The 17,511-nt window shown below is 37.5% G+C and overlaps 1 protein-coding gene across 1 annotated transcript in view; it reads right to left on the bottom strand.

Moving 5' to 3' along the window:
* The window catches only part of LOC131688961 (pleckstrin homology domain-containing family G member 5), a 267,837-nt gene that overhangs the window by 232,203 nt on the left and 18,123 nt on the right, over window positions 1-17,511 (bottom strand). The window contains exon 4 of the mRNA XM_058973628.1: window positions 9,864-10,639. The gene's annotated coding sequence lies outside the window, so the exon portion shown is untranslated. The remainder of the gene's footprint in view (window positions 1-9,863; window positions 10,640-17,511) is intronic.

Raw genomic sequence — 17,511 nt, 5'->3', positions numbered from 1 at the left:
GCTTCTTTACTTGACGAATTCAAATTTTACTTTTTGGTCACATATTCCCGAAAAAAGATTTATGTGCAGAACAGAATTTACTGGTCCAGTATTTTAACGCGCAATTGAATATAGTAAAGTGAGACAAGGTCACATGTGCTTTCAAGCCCCTTGAACAGAGAACGACAGAGGGAGAATGCGATTCGTGAATGAGACAGGTAGATATTTCAAAGTTTTTATTTGCATTGAAGTAAATAGTGTGAAATGTCTAGGCTATGTCGATTGCATAAAAGCCGTATTTGTATTGTTTCGTTCGGAATTCTCGTGTAGGAAATATGGATAAATAAGTCCTATACAGACCAATATTGTGAAAAAGAAATGGTTCAAACTACTCAGTATATCCAAATATGGACGACGATAAGTTAGAAGACACATTGTAGTTGCATCCCCCATCGAGAGTGGGTACTTTGGGAGACTTCTTTTCCTGGATCTAATTTGTGGATATTTTTGGTCTTTGATCCGTTATTTTTCATGAAAGTTCGTACCAATACAACGAATGTGCAGCTGATACAACTCATGGATCATTCGCCTGCGCAACGTTCCGTCTTCCATCTGCACGCCACCATAGATGGTACGCAACACTTTTCGTTCGAAAACTCCAAGGGCGCGTTGGTCCTCCACGAGCATAGTCCAGGTCTCGTGGCCGTAGAGGACCACCGATCTAATCAGCGTCTTGAAGGTAATCAACTTCGTGCGGCGGCGAATTTTGTTCGACCGGAGCGTCCTCTGGAGTCCAAAGTAGGCACGATTTCCCGCTATGATCCGTCTCTGAATTTCTCTGCTGTTATCATTGTCGTCGGTTACCAGTGAGCCCAAATACATGAATTCGTCGACCATCTCGATTTCGTCACCGTCAATCCGAACTCGGGTGGGAGGTTCACATTGTCGTCTCTAGAACCTCTCATGTATTTTGTCTTCGAAATCCTGGCTTCAGTTTTAAGTCTTTGAGCATATATTTCATTCAAAATTCAATAGAGATACGAATAGTGTAAATATCGCACGTGGAATGTCTCTTTTGAAAATTTCCATCGTCATACTTTCATATTACCCAGTTAAGCCAAATATTTTTCTGATGTAGCCATGAATTTCCTTAATTATAGTGTAGATACAGGCTTTGAATACAATTGAATTAAAGTTGAGTTGATGTAGCAGCAGACAAAAAATAGTTTTGTTTTCTCAAACCTTCGCAATTACAATTAATAAATATTTCAGATTAGCAGAAGATCTTATCACACAACTTAGAAATGCATACAGAAATAGCTAGATAGATGCGATAGAAGAGAGACAGAGAGAGAAAGAGAGAGAGAGAGAGAGAGAGAGAGAGAGAGAGAGAGAGAGAGAGTGAGAGAGATGGGGGGGCGTGTGAGAAACGGCAAATGATGGTTAATTCAGTGACATTATTTTTATAGTATATTATTATGATATATTGATTCTTACATTCTTATCATAAATAATGTAAGTAGTAATTTTTGCGCCATAACCAGTATAACCTAAATCTTGCAAAGGAGCTAAATTTTCGCTAGATTTTTGGGCTTCAAACATACAGTTGCTTTCGGTGACGCCACAAGTATAATTATATTAGAAATCTTTTATCTCACTACTAGGTGAATTACTTGTTGATCTGTGTATTGATATACCATCCAACATTTACCTCATGATTGAACGCAATGCCTAATCCAAGGAATAAATACTAGAACTCACTGTTTCTTTATCAACGCATTATTTTGTCTTTGAAGTGAACTTATATATTGATTTTTGAGAAATAGTTCTTTTATTATAAAGGTAATTCACAAAATGTTCTCAACATCGAATTCCTTGAATCACGTAGATGTGTTTTCATACCCCGATATTCAAAATCGGATTAGTTTTGCCCCTAAAACACCAGTAAAGCAATACTCTGTATGAAACAATCTCATTTTTAATTGGTGGAAATTGGTAAGCGAGAACTAAAAATACAAAATGTCTAATATCTCCGTCGCTCGTGCACGGATTTAGACAATCTATAGCTTGTTAGAAAGGTATTTTTACAAGTTTTCTATTTATGTGCAGTTTGTGGGACAATATTGTATTGTTCAAAAGTTATTTGCGAAAAACCTGCTGTGCTTTGACAAAATCGCCCATATCTCAGAAAGTAAACAACATATCGAAAATCAAAAATAATAGTGTCAAATGGCAACGTTAGGCCTTTCATTTGAAACTAATTTCATTAAGATCGGTTCAGCCATTGCTGAGATAATTACATGACATTTTGTACATACATACATACACACATACACACACACACATACAGACATTGTCTCAATTTGTCGAGCTGAGTCGATTGGTATATGAGACTCGGCCCTCCGGGCCTCGGAAAAAGTTGTCAAAGTTTGAGCGAATCCTATACATTTCTTTTGTAAGAAATGTAAAAAGCCTTGTTCTAAAAAAACTATCATTTTGCCCCACCCTAATGGCTATTGACATGACAATTGCACCAAACACCCTATAGAATGTAAAAAGGTGAAATCCAGCCACACTCTTTTCAAATTTATGATACATCGAAGCTGTGAAATGAAATAAAGCGCCAACAGAACTCCTTACTCGAAATCAGAGAGAATCACAAAATAAACCTGAACAAATCAACAAAAATCGATCCTGTTCGTATACAGACTGGATCGCATCTGGTAAAATAGATTCCGGATTGACGGTTAGCATATGAATATAGCTTTAACGTATAAGCCTAAATTTTGTTTGAGTATGTGGAAGATCTCTATTTCCGGATGGGGCTCTAATTCCATTCCATTCATCTCGCTCGAAGCATGGTGGTCCAACGCAGCGGGAAACTATTGGATCGATACTGAGAATGGATTCTACTTTGTGCAGCCAGATTTCCGCCTCTGTTTAGTGCAATTTACAAATAAAGCCGCAGAACTTATTGATCCTTTCCTTGAATGTGTCTATGCCGAGAACGGAGACAGATCGATACTCGATTTTCGTTTTAGGTACCTACAATGAGGAAGTCATTCCAGAAAGTGCTCAATATACTGATGGTACCGCAGGAACGTAGGTAGGGTGATGAGCCTATTTGCGCCATGTTTCTATTATCACCCTACCCATTTGAAGCCGTTGGTTAGAGCAGAGTCTACCATCTTTGTTCAATGCATTGAGTCAAATGGTAGCGCAACAATAGGGGCATTCGATTCGAGTTTTCATTGTGCTCAAACACGAGAATTTTACTGTTTTCAACGCATTTGTGTTATTATATTGGTTCTTAACAACGAAGCAAAGCGGTTGATGTCAATTTTTACGCATTTCATTGATTGTAAGGCAAGAAATTACCGAATTAATGAGGCACCTTGCTTAGTATGGTGGAAATAGGCTCATCACCCTATATGAAAGTTGCACGTGATAGAAGGGACCGTTTTGCTGTCCACTTTACACCGACACTAAGTTGGACAACATTGAAATTTATTTGCAGAGTTTTCATCCGTTTTGGCAACGGCTTGTGTGAGATACCAAATGCCTCGAAGTTCTTGTTGTTATGAAGTTTAATTTATGTGGCTTTAGATCGTTTTAAAGATTGAGTAAGGAGACATATTATGGTCATAGTTGTCACCATAAATGTGATTGGAGGCATAGTTAGAATCTCTAATGGATTATAGGTCGAAATTTCAATGTCGATGAAAATTGCAATGACGGTCGTTGTCATTATTTGGGTTTTGGTACACTTAATTAACTCTACATCTCATTAAACTAGCGTTTTGCTATTCTTCTTGCTTGCTTGGCAAACTTGCAACTAACCATGTTTTTGCAGACATTTTTCATGAGATTATACATCCAATTGAAAAACTTTGCTTCATTTTTGTAGTTCATGAAATGGCTCTTACATTATCATTCTCAACTACTTTTCAAGTGGGATTATTTTTGCTCTTTGCCGTTCGCAAGTGTATATTACATAGCTTCGACAGCGTTCTCCATTAATTTCAATCCTGCGAAAGCGCTCTGTCACATTTTTTATTTAATGTTAGGAACCATTAATAAATTATGTAACGAGTTTATGGTGCGGTAAGGAATATGTGTTTACCGAGGAAAAAATTAAAACCATTAAATCCTTACATACTTACCAGGGAGTGAAATAAAAAATGGGCCATTTAGTAACACAGGGTAGGGACGTGGGCGGTCTAATTTTTTTGTAATTTTGGAGTGACATAATTTATGAATGGCCCTTTAATGGTGTTATTGCTGTTATTATTGTAGTTAATGTAGAGGGGTTGTACCACAGAATTGAGAACTGCGGAAATTTTTTCCTCTTACAACAAGAGAGTAAGTTTACCAGAATGAGCGAACCATAAGTGTGTCGTAACTATTTTCCGTTTTGTTTTTGCACAGTTTTCGAAAAGGCTATACTGTGCCAGGACGCAGCGTTTTTCCAGTTGCAATGCATTTAACTAGAACACCCACACCACGTTAGCTCAAGGTGAGTCATCCAAGTATATATGATCAAGTTCCACTCCCAAACAATGAAAAGTCGTCCGTTTCGGTGACGGAAGCTAAAGCATCGTCTGTACCCGTATGGAAAGCGGTCCGTAACACTCACTGCTAGCAATAAATTATGGACCATCCTGGAATCTCCTTAATAGATTTTCCTTTTCGCTGCTTTGTCACCCGGCTGGTGGTGCTCTGAGCGGATCAACAAGGGCAAGCCTTTTGCAACCTTCGCTCGACTTACGGTCGAATCTGCTGGGATAACGACCAGAAAATGAAAAGGTTTGTACTTTGCCCATCCAGCATGTTCCGTACCCTGCCTCTTCGTTAAGCTTTGCTCTGGACACGTCGGAGTTTTCTTGCATCATGTTCTTTGTTTAGCGTACACAGTGAGTATCGAGGAAAGGCATCAAGCATTTGTTTCAGATTCAGTTTACTAGCTGATGTCGCTGAAGAATGGCTTCGTGATTAATACACCCAAAACGCGGCAGTAATACCTTCAAGGTAAATAAAAAAATTGCTCTAATAGCAAGACGGTTATTACTAAAACGGTCCCAACAAAAAAATCCCTGTATGGCAATATCAATATCATATCTTTGACGTTACGTCCGGCGTACTTCAAGGCAGCCATTTGGGGCCTTATATTTTCCTTTTATACCTAAACGATTTGAATTTCTTTATTGAGTGCTTCAAGGTGTCTAATGCAGATGATTACTCCGTCTTCTCAACATCGAATTCGTCGACGTAACCTTCATTCCTACTCTTTTGTTCATCTTCCTGTATCACGTACTAATTATGGCAAAAATGAATCCGCCAAGAGTATGTGTAGAGTGTTTAATAAATGTTATAACGTATTTGACTTCAATTTGTTTTGCTCTGCTCTGACGCAATTGTTTTCGCGCGTCCTTTCTCGTACTTAATAGTTCCAGCCTAAGATCTTTATAAATGTTATGAATGTTCTGTAGTATACGACATGTGAACTAGTGTTTAAGAAGTGTTAAATTTAAGCAGTGTTTTGGTATTAATTTTTGTATCATGTGGTTTACTTGTTAACTGTTTATACTTTGAAAAGATAGAGGTTTTGTACCTACAGGATAAATAAAACAAATAAAATTAAATTTTTGTGGAGCAAAAAAAATATCCCATTCGTAAAATAAAATAATAAATAAATCATTCTTTATATAACTCACATTATTAAAATAAATGAATAAAATTAGCTCACTCAATGAAAATTTAGACAAAATTAAAAAAATAAATAGAATAAATGAAGTTGAGTGAATTTAACGTATTGGATGAAATAGATTGAATGAATGTCTGAAAAAATGTCAAGATTATTAAAATGAAGAAACCAAATAGAAATAATAAAATGCATCAAATGAAAACAGTTAAAATAAATTAATATTAGGAATGAAATGAATATACTGATCAGATTGAATCTATAGAATGAAACGAATAAAATGAATAAAATGAGGTCAAATAAAGACAATGAATAAAACGAATCCTGAATGAAATAAATGATTTCAATGATGATGATTTAATAAACTTAAATAAATAAATTCTGAAATATTTGTGAAAATTATTAGACAATGCGCTTTCTAGTGTTTCCATTCATTTCTGTTTTCACCCTTTCATTTTCATTTTATTTTCTTAGCAACGTCGCTTAAAATTATCTGGTGTTTCTACTTTATTGGTGAACCTTAATTAGCCTGCAGCGGTTCGATGGCTGAAAAAATTATTTTCAATTGAGTGAACGCCATAGTACTTAAATTTGAACTCTGTTCCTGTACTCTCTCAGGGAGCATTTTTATTCTTGACTCTCTGAACCAATATGTAAAGGTTTCCTACAGGAATGCTAAAATAACAAGTTAAAATTTACTTACTTTATTCACCCCTACATTAGTCTAATTCACCCCCGGTTGAAAACCATTGGTATAAAATAACTCATATGGGCATAACACTAACACACCCCCATACCTGCGCGCAGGGTTTGTTTCAGCGGCTGATCCACGATCCTGATGCTGGCAGCGGTGCTCGTGTAGGGCTGTGTAACTACCACAATATCTTTAAATACTAGTCGCAGTGGTTCGTCTCCAACAAAAAGGGCTGGGTCACAGTTGACTGAGGGCTTATGCTGTACGAGTGTGAATACGATAACTAACACCATTATTTTGTGCCAACTTTCAATTCTCTTGTACGCTCTACTCGACGCGATCTGCTCTCCGACTTTTCCACAAAGGAAGTGCCTATCAAGCTCTAATCCAGTGGAGACCCCTCTTGAGAATCCGGAAATACTATTTAAGTGGCTCAATTTGTAAACGGCTTGCCCGATGCAATCATTTCCTCCTTTATTTCGTAATGAAGCCGTTCAATGTTCACCTGAACTTGGAATGTAATGTAATAATGTCTGAAGTTCGTGTTTATTATTGTTTCAACGCAATTCCTATTTCATCGGAATTGCGATACAGAGAAGACCCGTTTTTATCAGCCCCTTGGTGAATTTTAGGCTGATTAAACGGGGACATTGATAAAATCGGGACATATATTTTTCATATTTTAAGGAACTTTTTAAGGAAGTGTTGGCGCCATCTATGCGGTCAGATGTGGAACTACAATTTTCTAACCAAAACATCACTCGTATTATGTACTACAATTCCTCCGAACATACTATTCAGCTAAATCTAACCATTATTCCATAAAAATGTTTAGTTTGTTAGAACTTAGTACTGATACACTACCATGCACTGCTAGGCCCCATGCAAAACTGACTCAGACATCACTTCGTTAAAAGTTTAATAACTTTTCCTATTGGAGTCAGATCGCTTTGCAGTCTTCAACAAAGTTGTAGATAATAAAATTATCTTTTTAAGTTTCACTTTTGGTGATAATCTCATGTATACAGTGCCACCTAGCGGCGAAAATGTGAGCAAGTGGGTTTTCTCCATGTAGATTGTCGAAAAATCCCATACAAACTTCAAGCACGTTGGTCCGGTAGCTAGACTTGTTCGATTTGGCTCAAATTTGGAGCAGACACTCCTGGTGAGACTAGGAATCGGCTCAGGGGTGGGCCGATGGGGGTCATTTTTTTTCTGTCACTCTATTGTGTATCAGTACTCGATCCACACGAACTAAACATTTTTGTGAAATAATCGTTAGGTTTAGCTCAATGGTATGTTTACAAGAATTTTAGTAAATAATACGAGTCATGCTTTGGTTAGAAAATTTTAGTTCCTCCGGTTACCGCATAGAGGGCGCCAACACTAACTTTTCAACGGAGAGAGATAGAAATTTGGTGTCTTTTACAAAGTTATAGAGCAGGCATTTTTCAGTATTTCATCCGAACATCTTGATACTCTATCTCTCTTCTATGAAAAGTTAGTGGTGGCGCCCGCTAAGCGGTCACAGGTAGAACTAAAATTTTCTAACCAAAACATAGCTCGTATTATTTAATACAATTATTGTAAACATACTATTCAGCTAAATCTAACCATTATTTCACAAAAATGTATAGTTCGCGGGACTCGAGTACTGATACACAACCATGCACTGCTGGGCCCCATGCAAAACTGACTCAGACATCACTTCGTTAAAAGTTTAATAACTTCTTTTAACTAAGCCGGATTTACTAGCAGTCTTCGACAAAGTTGTAGACAATTAAATTATCTTTCTTATTTTCACTTACAGTGATAATACGATGCATACAGTGCCACCTAGTGGCGAAAATACGAACTAGGGAGTTTTCTCCATGTAAATTGTTGAAAAATTCCATACAAGCTTCAGGCACGTTGGTCCGGTAGTAAGACTTGTCCGATTTGCTTCAAATTTGGTGCAAGTACTCCTGGTGGGACTAGGAATCGACTCAGGGGTGGGCCGATTGAGTTTTCAAAAATTCATCATTTTTCTGGGCAGTCTAGTACCCACTCTCCCCTACCATTTAAGCTAATGCGTTGAACAAAGATGGCAGATGCTGCTCTAACCAACCGGTTCATGTTAGAAGGGTGATGATAGAAACATGGAGGAAAATTGGATCATTACATTGGGTAAGATCGTGTGTGTTCTAACTTTTCACATGTTTTCGATTCAAAAATACATTTGCTCTCGGTGATACCACAAGTATGATATTCTGATAGGAACTATATATAAAAGGTTTTACATCAGTACTCGGAGGATTATATGGTCGGTGTTAAGTCAGACCGGACTAAGAATTTCGTCAGCTACATTGAACTTTTTCCAGATTTTAAATATGTAACAATAAACAGGAATTATGGCAAAAAGAATTTTCCTATTATAATGTAAAGGATGCTGCGATTCAAACTTTATACTCGTTTTTCTCGAAATCAATATTTTGTCACGTAGTCCGGTCTGACTTAACACCGACCATATGACCTTTACTCATTATTTTTGAAGTGAACTTACATATTGGTTTTCGAGAAACGTAGATATGTTTTCACCCCGCCATATTCGAAATCGGTTTAGTTTTCTTCTAAAATATCATTAAAGCAATATTATTTGTGTTACGGTCTCATTTTTCGATATTGAAAATTTTTAATTGAAGAATAGACATATAAAATATTTGATATTTCTGCCATTCGTAAACGGATTTCGACAATCTATAGCTTGTTAGAAATTGTATTCTTATAAGCTTTTTAAAAAAGTTGATAAAATCGCTTTGTTCGGCAGCTAAAGGCTTAAAACAGTTGCCCAAATTTAATTGAGCATTGAAAATCATATGATTTAGCCATTTAATTCGCATTATTTTACACGTCTTATATTTTTCTACCATACTGAAATAAAAAGACTTAAGCGCCATGGTTTTTTTTCAATCAAAGAAACTATAATTTTCAATCAACATGTAAGGCCCCTTATGTCTTTTACTACGAAATCCGACTGTGATATACAACATAACTTCCAAGTATCATTTTTGTTTGAACAACGTATCGCCCGTCACCACAAAAAAAATTAGAAGGATGTTTTAAATTATCACATCATTGCTCGTAAAGACCTATATAAAGATGATGTTGATTGAAATATTTCGCACATGAGATTCATATAATCTGATCCTTCGAACATAGTGGATCTGGGGATCTGAGCAACTAAATGTTTAGCAATACATTTTTGTTATCGTTGAAAAGTTCTTATGTTGTTATTAACTGTCACTGTGCTCCATTCTCATCTTGAAACTAACACCACTAAGAATTTAGTTTTAAGACACTGAATTTAGTTCAAAACAGTGTTTTATAAATAGTACGCTTGAAGAAATATATTTGTTCTTTCCACTTCCAGCTCGCAAATAAATCATAGCTACTGCAATCACAATCTGAACTCATGTTTGTTGAAAGATGTAATGAAAATAAGCTACTTACCTTGTTTAGGTTTCCCAAGTTAACTTCCAAAATCGTTAGTTTTCACGAAACTTTTAATTTGTCGCAATCAACGTCAACACCACTCCGTATTGCTCGGGTAACAATGAAACCAGTTACCGAAACAAACATACTTTACCATTTTACCTTTCAGGTTATTAGCACGCACTCTCGTGATTTCCTCGCAACTTTACTTCGTACCAGATTACAGCGATTAGTACGCTGTACACTTCTTGTATGATTAGTTGAAGGCTTAATTAACGAGTGAGAAGGGGAACTATTTCATGACACTCGTTCATTACTAAGCGAATATTGTTATTAATTGGGAGAGATTACTAAGGTGGGACATTTAAAACACCTACCATCACTTCTAATTTCCTAATCTATGCTGTTTACTAATAGGTACTCATCTCTTTCTTAGGTGAGAGAAAGAGAGCAAACATATTACAAATTTTAGATTTAGAATTTAAACACTTTATCGTTGGATTTATTATGTACACAAATGTTGATTCATTATCGTCACCAAAAGGAAACAAACGACTTTCCAGTATCCTTCCAAATCACTGCCATTCATTTGAAGCGTAAAAATTCTGTTCAGAGGTTACTTCTCTGGGCCCAAAATACACACACATACATCACTAGAAGAAAATTGCCACCCACAAAAAGGCGCACTTTCTAATTTCTCAAGGATACGGGCCTTCCCTTCTGCTACAGAAACAAATGCTGATACACGATGACGTCTGCTTTCCCGTCGATCGCTTCCGGCTTTTACGAGCTGACTAAAATGCGTGAAAAGAAAAGGAAAAGTGACGATGATTAAGGTTATTGTAGGTAGGTGTACCGGCAGTAGCACGAACCGATAAGTATGACTTGTTTTCTGGGACTTATTTCCTTCGTGTTGCTCTCACCTGCATGCTTCAGCAAATATCTTGCCTTGGTGAAAGGTGCGGAAACTGATAACAAGGGTACTACTGCCGGTTAGTGACCACGTGACTCTGCAAGGGTTGACATTTTTGTTTGGATATTGGATGGTTTGGGGAAATATAATAGGAATATTTAGTAGCTTTGACTGCTATTCAGGTTTTACAAAAATTGATGCGATTCGATGATGTTGTCAATTTTCAGTGTTAGGCAGGGTGTTCAATAGACTGCCCAGAAAAATAATGAATTTTTGAAAAATCAATGGGCCCACCCCTGAGTCGATTTCTAGTCCCACAAGGAGTACTTGTTCCAAATTTGAAGCGAATCGGACAAGTCTAGCTACCGGACCAACGTGCCTGAAGTTTGTATGAGATTTTTCGACAACTTACATGGAGAAAACCCACTAACTCGCCTTTTTGCCGCTAGGTGGCACTGTATGCATCGTATTATCACTGTAAGTTAAAATAAGAAAGATATTTTAATTGTCTACAACTTTGTCGAAGACTGCTTGTCAATCCGGCTTTGTTAAAATAAGTTGTTAAACTTTTAACGATGTGATGTCTGAGTCAGTTTTCTATGGGGCTTAGTTGTGCATGGTTGTGTCAGTACTCGATTCCCACGAACTATGCATTTTTGTGAAATAACCGTTAGATTTAGCTCAATAATATGTTCAGAAGAATTGTAGTAAGTAATACGAGTCATGCTTTGGTTGAAAATTTTTAGTTCCAACCGTTACCGCTAGGGCGTCAGCACTAACTTTTCACTATTGAAAAATGTCTGCTCTACAACTTTGTAGAAGCAACCTAATATCTATCTCTTTCCGTTGAAAAGTTAGTGTTGGCGCCCTCTATGCGATACAATGCGGAACTAAAATTTTCTAACCAAAACATGACTTGTATTATTTACTACAACTCTTCTGAACATACTATTGCGCTAAATCTAACGGTTATTTAACAAAAATGTTTAGTTCATGTGAATCGAGTACTGATGCACAACCAGGCACTGCTAGGCCCCATAGAAAACTGACTCAGACATCACTTCGTTAAAAGTTTAATAACTTCTTTGAACAAAGCCGGATTGACTAGCAGTCTTCGACAAAGTTGTATACAATTACATTATCTTTCTTATTTTCACTTACAGTCATAATACGATGCATATAGTGCAACCTAGCGGCAAAAAGGCGAGTTAGTGGGTATCCTCCATTAAATTGTCGAAAAATCTCATACAAACTTCAGGTACGTTGGTCCGGTAGCTAAACTTGTCCGATTCGCTTCAAATTTGGAACAAGTACTCCTTGTGGGACTAGAAATCGACTCAGGGGTGGGCCGATAGGGGTCATTTTTTTCCTGTCACTCTAGTGTTCAAACTGTTTTCCCACTTCACTCCCGTTATACAAGATATTTTTATCTGGCTCTAAAGAATAAAAGATAAGATCTAAAATTTACATTTCTTTTTTTGCAGGAAAGTTATTTTAAGGCGTTATATATGTGTGGTCTGTCGGCGTCTAAAAATCGATGTTTTAATTCTTTTGCCTTAAAGTATAGGTTCTTATGAATGTTATTTAAAATTTTATAGATATTCAAGCAGTACAAGCAAAGTTATAGCATTTTTCATCTTACTCCCTTACGAGTAAGTAGCGTGTACTTGAAATTAAACGTGATTTTCTCGAAAGCATGTTTTTCCAAAAACTTCGTTGGGGTAAAAAGCGATTATAACTACTAAAGGGAGCAAAGCGTTACAGTCTCCATGTAGAGTTCGTCGCGGTGCGGATGTGGGTGGTAAATGGATGTACCGCACCACAACTGTAAAAAGAAATTTAAATACGCACCGGATATCGCACCCATACTGCATTTATCGCACCGCAACAGTGCGGTAATGCAGTAAATGCGACAAAAAAGAAATATGACCGATCTAAACGGTGCAGTAAATTTTTGATCGTTCTTCATTTTTTAAGTTATATCTGTTATATTAGGTGTCCGTTTGAACTGAAACAAAGAATATTATTTTTGATTAGCCGTGTTTAAAGAAAGTCAGATTCTGCTAAAAAACTGAAAATAAAAAAAATATAGAAAAAGTGAAATTCTAGTTCAAAACTAGTTTTCTAATCATAATAGCCAATATTAAAATTTGCATTAGTTAACAATAAAGACTAAAGTCCACAACTTGATTATTGTAATTTTTTTCAAACAAATATATGCAATTAGTTTGAATCATTGTTTTATGCTAAAAATATAGTACAATGAAAATCTACCACATTTTAGGTAAACCTTTATTGTTGGCATGGGAAATTAATTTCCATTGTTCCAATTTGTTTTCGGTCTTCAGGGTAGTACCGACTAATCATAACAGAGCTAACTGAATGCATTTTATTCTATTTTACATTATGGTCAATATTTTGATTGCAGAAATTGCCAAGTGCTGGTTTAATTCACGCCTAATTCCATTTACTAATCATTGTAGAAATTCTAGTGGTGCAAACATTTTTTGGGCACAATTATACGAGTGATACGAGACTGAGCATAAAATACTACTTGAATACACCATCACCCGCTCATCAAGTATTTTTGACATTAATATTTATCTTAAATTTTTAATTGTGGCAGTTTTCATTACAATTCTATAGATACCACAATGCTATGAATAAGTCTTTAAATTTTGAAATGACACATAAAAACCATGCAGAATTACCGTGGTATGCTGCCAGAAAATCATCAGACCTGGCTAATTTTTTGGTATGTAAACAAACAAAACTGTTGGATTCGGAGTGATGAGCAACCGAAGGATATAATATGTACTACAGGCTCCATAGAGACTGTGTTGTGCATGTGTGGCTTGAACGAATTTTTCAAAAATGATGCTGGAGTCAAGGCCAACACCACTGACGAGCGATATCGACATACTTGAGGACTAGTTTTTTCCAAATGGTTTCACAAAATATTTGGAAGATTTGTGATCTCAACAAGATAGAACAATAACTCGAACACCCCTTGCAAGCTAGAGACCAGCTTTAAACGCGTTTTTCGCGAAATTAGTCCAATTCTTTTCGAAACAAATGATCAAAATTTGAAACGATCGAATGAGATTTGTCGCGGTGCACATTTGTCTGAAATTATTTTCAAACATTAAGTTGAATGCCTTACGCCATAAAAATAAACAATTGTATCGTCAATTTTTGCGTGATTTATCTCAGTTCGACGTTAAAAAGACCGTTCACATCTAAATTACGCGAACATTGAAAAGTGCGGTCGCGGTAATACCGCGCGCCAAATGTTTATTTCCCGCACCGCAAATGCGGTAAAAATCTTATTACTGCACCGCAAAATTCGTAATTACCGTAACCGCGATGAACCCTATCTCCATGATTTCACCGACTGAAACATGCGGTCTCGCTCTGACATATTGTATCCCATTACTTTGGCACGTCTGTACTCTCCCCCTCTTCGAGGTTTTGGAGTTTTTTCTTTTGTGTAGCATTAGGTTCATTGTGGGAATTCATGTGTATGATTCCTGTGGAAGGGATGTCGAAAAGTGTCTCTACTGTGGGGGAAACTCACATGATCTCTCGACATGTCCCGCATACAACAAGCGCGAGAAGAACGGACGCTCTAAGCGATCTTTTAGAGAAATGCTGATAGCTATGCCACCAGCCTCTACAAGCATCTATACTAACTTGTCTACACCCAAAACTCGGCCGTAATACCTTTACGGTAATAAGAAAAAAATGCTCTAATAGCAAGACGTTTCATGCTAAAACGGTCACAACAAAAAATTCCTCAAACGGCAATATCAACACATTCAAATCTTCTCTGCGTTGCACTCATGTTTCATCAATTCTTATTCAATAAATACTATCGCGTCGGATTGTCTGGAAGTGTGTAGCACTTCGCTTGTCATTGTATTGCGCATCAAGTAAAGTGAACACTACGTGGACAAAGACGAGATTCGATTTTCTCTACACGACATATTCCGTATTTGAAGATCGGCTCACACTCGGCTAGCTTCAAAGCACAGTCAGAAAAAACGACTCGGAATAGTGGTGGGGTATTTCGGCTGGTGTTAAATTGAAATTTCTTTTCTATCACGGACGTTAACAGCAAGGTAGCGACTGCACAAAACAGGAACATGATTTAAGCACCAGGTCTGGGTCTGGTTCAGGTCCGGACTTGGTAAGGGGAAAAGGGGATGGGCTAGATCCGGGTACTGGTCCGGATCCGTGAGCTGGTTCGGATCTGGGCACGTGTCTGGATCCGGGAGGTCTGGATTTAGGGACTGGTCCGGATCTGGCAGCTAGGCCGGATCCGGAAACCGCCTAAACTTTTTATTCCACTATCCAACCTACCCAGTAAAAAATCCGTAATTCTGGCTGGTTTCTGCCAATATTGGGGCAGATTCCAGCCTGAATTTGGTCAGAGATCCGCCAGGATTCCGGTTGGTTTGACTCGGTACTAATACTATCATAGCAATCGACCGAATTATCCTACATCCGAACAGAGCCGATGTTGACACATACTGAAAAAGTGTTTGATTGTGTGATGCGCATACATGAACAGCAACCGAAATTCGTCATTCCACCGTTTACTACCTTTGCGGGAATATGAGTTTAATACCGCAATGCGCAATTGCGTGGTCTGTTACCGAAAACACAATAGAATCTTACCCAAAAGTAATAGAAACATACCCGTCGGATTTTGGGTGTACTGATGTCTATGATCAACCCCAGGAGGGAACATTTTCTACTGTGCCTAGAAGCAATAGAAAAAGGAGGAAAATTTTCTCTTCCAAGCTTCGTTGTAAAGACTAGAAGGTGTCTCTACAACAGCGGTTTTCAATCTTTTTCGTTCCGTATAACGCTTTTCGCATATTGATGTACCCCTTACTAAAAATTATTTGCCATCATCATCCTGCCAGAAAAAATGATTTTCAATTGAGTGAAAACCATAATTTTAGAACCTAGCCGGCCTCCTAATCCCTGGTGGGACAAAGAGTGCTATGATGCATATGAAGCTAAACAAGTTGCCTACAAAGAAATTATGAAACGGAAAGGGTGTACACGTGAGAACTTTGAAAATTATTAGATTTTGCAAAACTAATTTGACAGTCTACGCCGTGCCAAAAAGTCGAGTTATTGGAGACGCTTCGTTGATGGCTTGTCAAGAGAAACATCAATGAGTACTATTTGTAACAGAGCCAGAAGAATGAAGAAACGAAACGTGACTTATGAAAGCGAAGATTTTTCGAATAGCTGGATATTTAATTTTGCCCAGAAAGTTTGTCCAGATCCTGCTCCTGCGCAGAAAATCATTCGCGTTGTAACGATTCCATAGATTCGCCTTTGACAATGATGGAATTTTCTATTGCACTCCTCTCATGCAACAATAATGCTCCGGATCTAGACAGAATTAAATTCAACTTGGTGAAGAATCTGCCTGACCTAGCAAAAAGACGCTTGTTGAATTTATTCAATAAGCTTCTTGAGCAGAACATTGTCCCGCGCGATTGGAGACAAGTGAGAATTTATCGCTATTCCAAAACCGGGAAAACCAACCTCCGACCATAGCTCGTATCGACCGATTGCAATGCTATCCTGCACCAGGAAATTGTTGGAAAAAATTATCCTATGACGTCTCGACAATTGGGTTGAGGCGAACGGCTTCCTATCAGATATCCAGTTTGGTTTTAGGAGGGAAAAGGAAACGAATGATTGTCTGGCGCTACTTTCGTCAGAAATTCAACTAGCTTGCGCAAAAAAAGAACAAATGGCGTCTGTGTTCTTAGACATAAAAGGAGCATTCGACTCTGTTTCCATTGATATTCTCTCACAGAAACTATATCAATGTGGTATTTCACCAATATTAAATAATTATTTATACAACTTATTGTCAGAGAAGCACATACATTTTTCAAATGGCGATTTGGCAACATTCAGGATAAGTTACATGGGCCTCCCACAAGGTTCTTGTTAAAGCCCTCTTCTCTACAATTTTTACGTGAATGACATTGATAATTGTATTGTCACTCTAAGACAACTTGCAGATGATGGCGTGGTTTCTGTTACAGGACCAAAAGCCATAAATTTACAACAACCACTGCAAGATAGTTTGGATAGTTTATCAAGTTGGGCCTTGAAGCTGGGCATCTATTTCTCTACGGAGAAAACAGAGCTGGTTGTTTTTTCAAGGAAGCTTGATCCAGCTCAACTTCAGCTTCTGTTGGTTGGTAGAACGATAGCCCTTTAAATATCTCGGAATTTGGTTCGATTCTAAAGGTACATGGGGAGGCCACATTAGGTATCTGATAACGAAGTGCCAACAAAGGATAAATTTTCTCCGAACAGTAAACGGATCTTGGTGTGGTGCTCATCCAAGTGACCTTATAAGGTTGTATCAAACAACGATACTTATAGTAATGGAATATGGGTGCTTCTGTTTCCGTTCAGCTGCAAACACTCACATTATTAAATTGGAACGAATACAGTATCGTTGTTTACGAATCGCCTTAGATTCCATGCAATCAATGCACATACTATGAGTCTTGAAGTACTAGTGGGAGTTCTTCCCCCTCGATTCTGGGATCTCTCCTCTCGTTTACTTATACGATGTGAGGTTATGAATCTACTGGTAATTGAAAATTTTGAAAGACTTGTCGAGCTTCAATCCCAATTCATGACAGTGTACTTCAATCACATGTCAAAAGAAATAATAACTTCTAGTTATGTTATGACATGTGTTAG

Source organism: Topomyia yanbarensis, chromosome 3 (assembly GCF_030247195.1).
Source record: "Topomyia yanbarensis strain Yona2022 chromosome 3, ASM3024719v1, whole genome shotgun sequence".
Lineage (NCBI taxonomy): Eukaryota > Metazoa > Arthropoda > Insecta > Diptera > Culicidae > Topomyia > Topomyia yanbarensis.
This window is presented reverse-complemented; position numbering and strand designations above follow the sequence as displayed.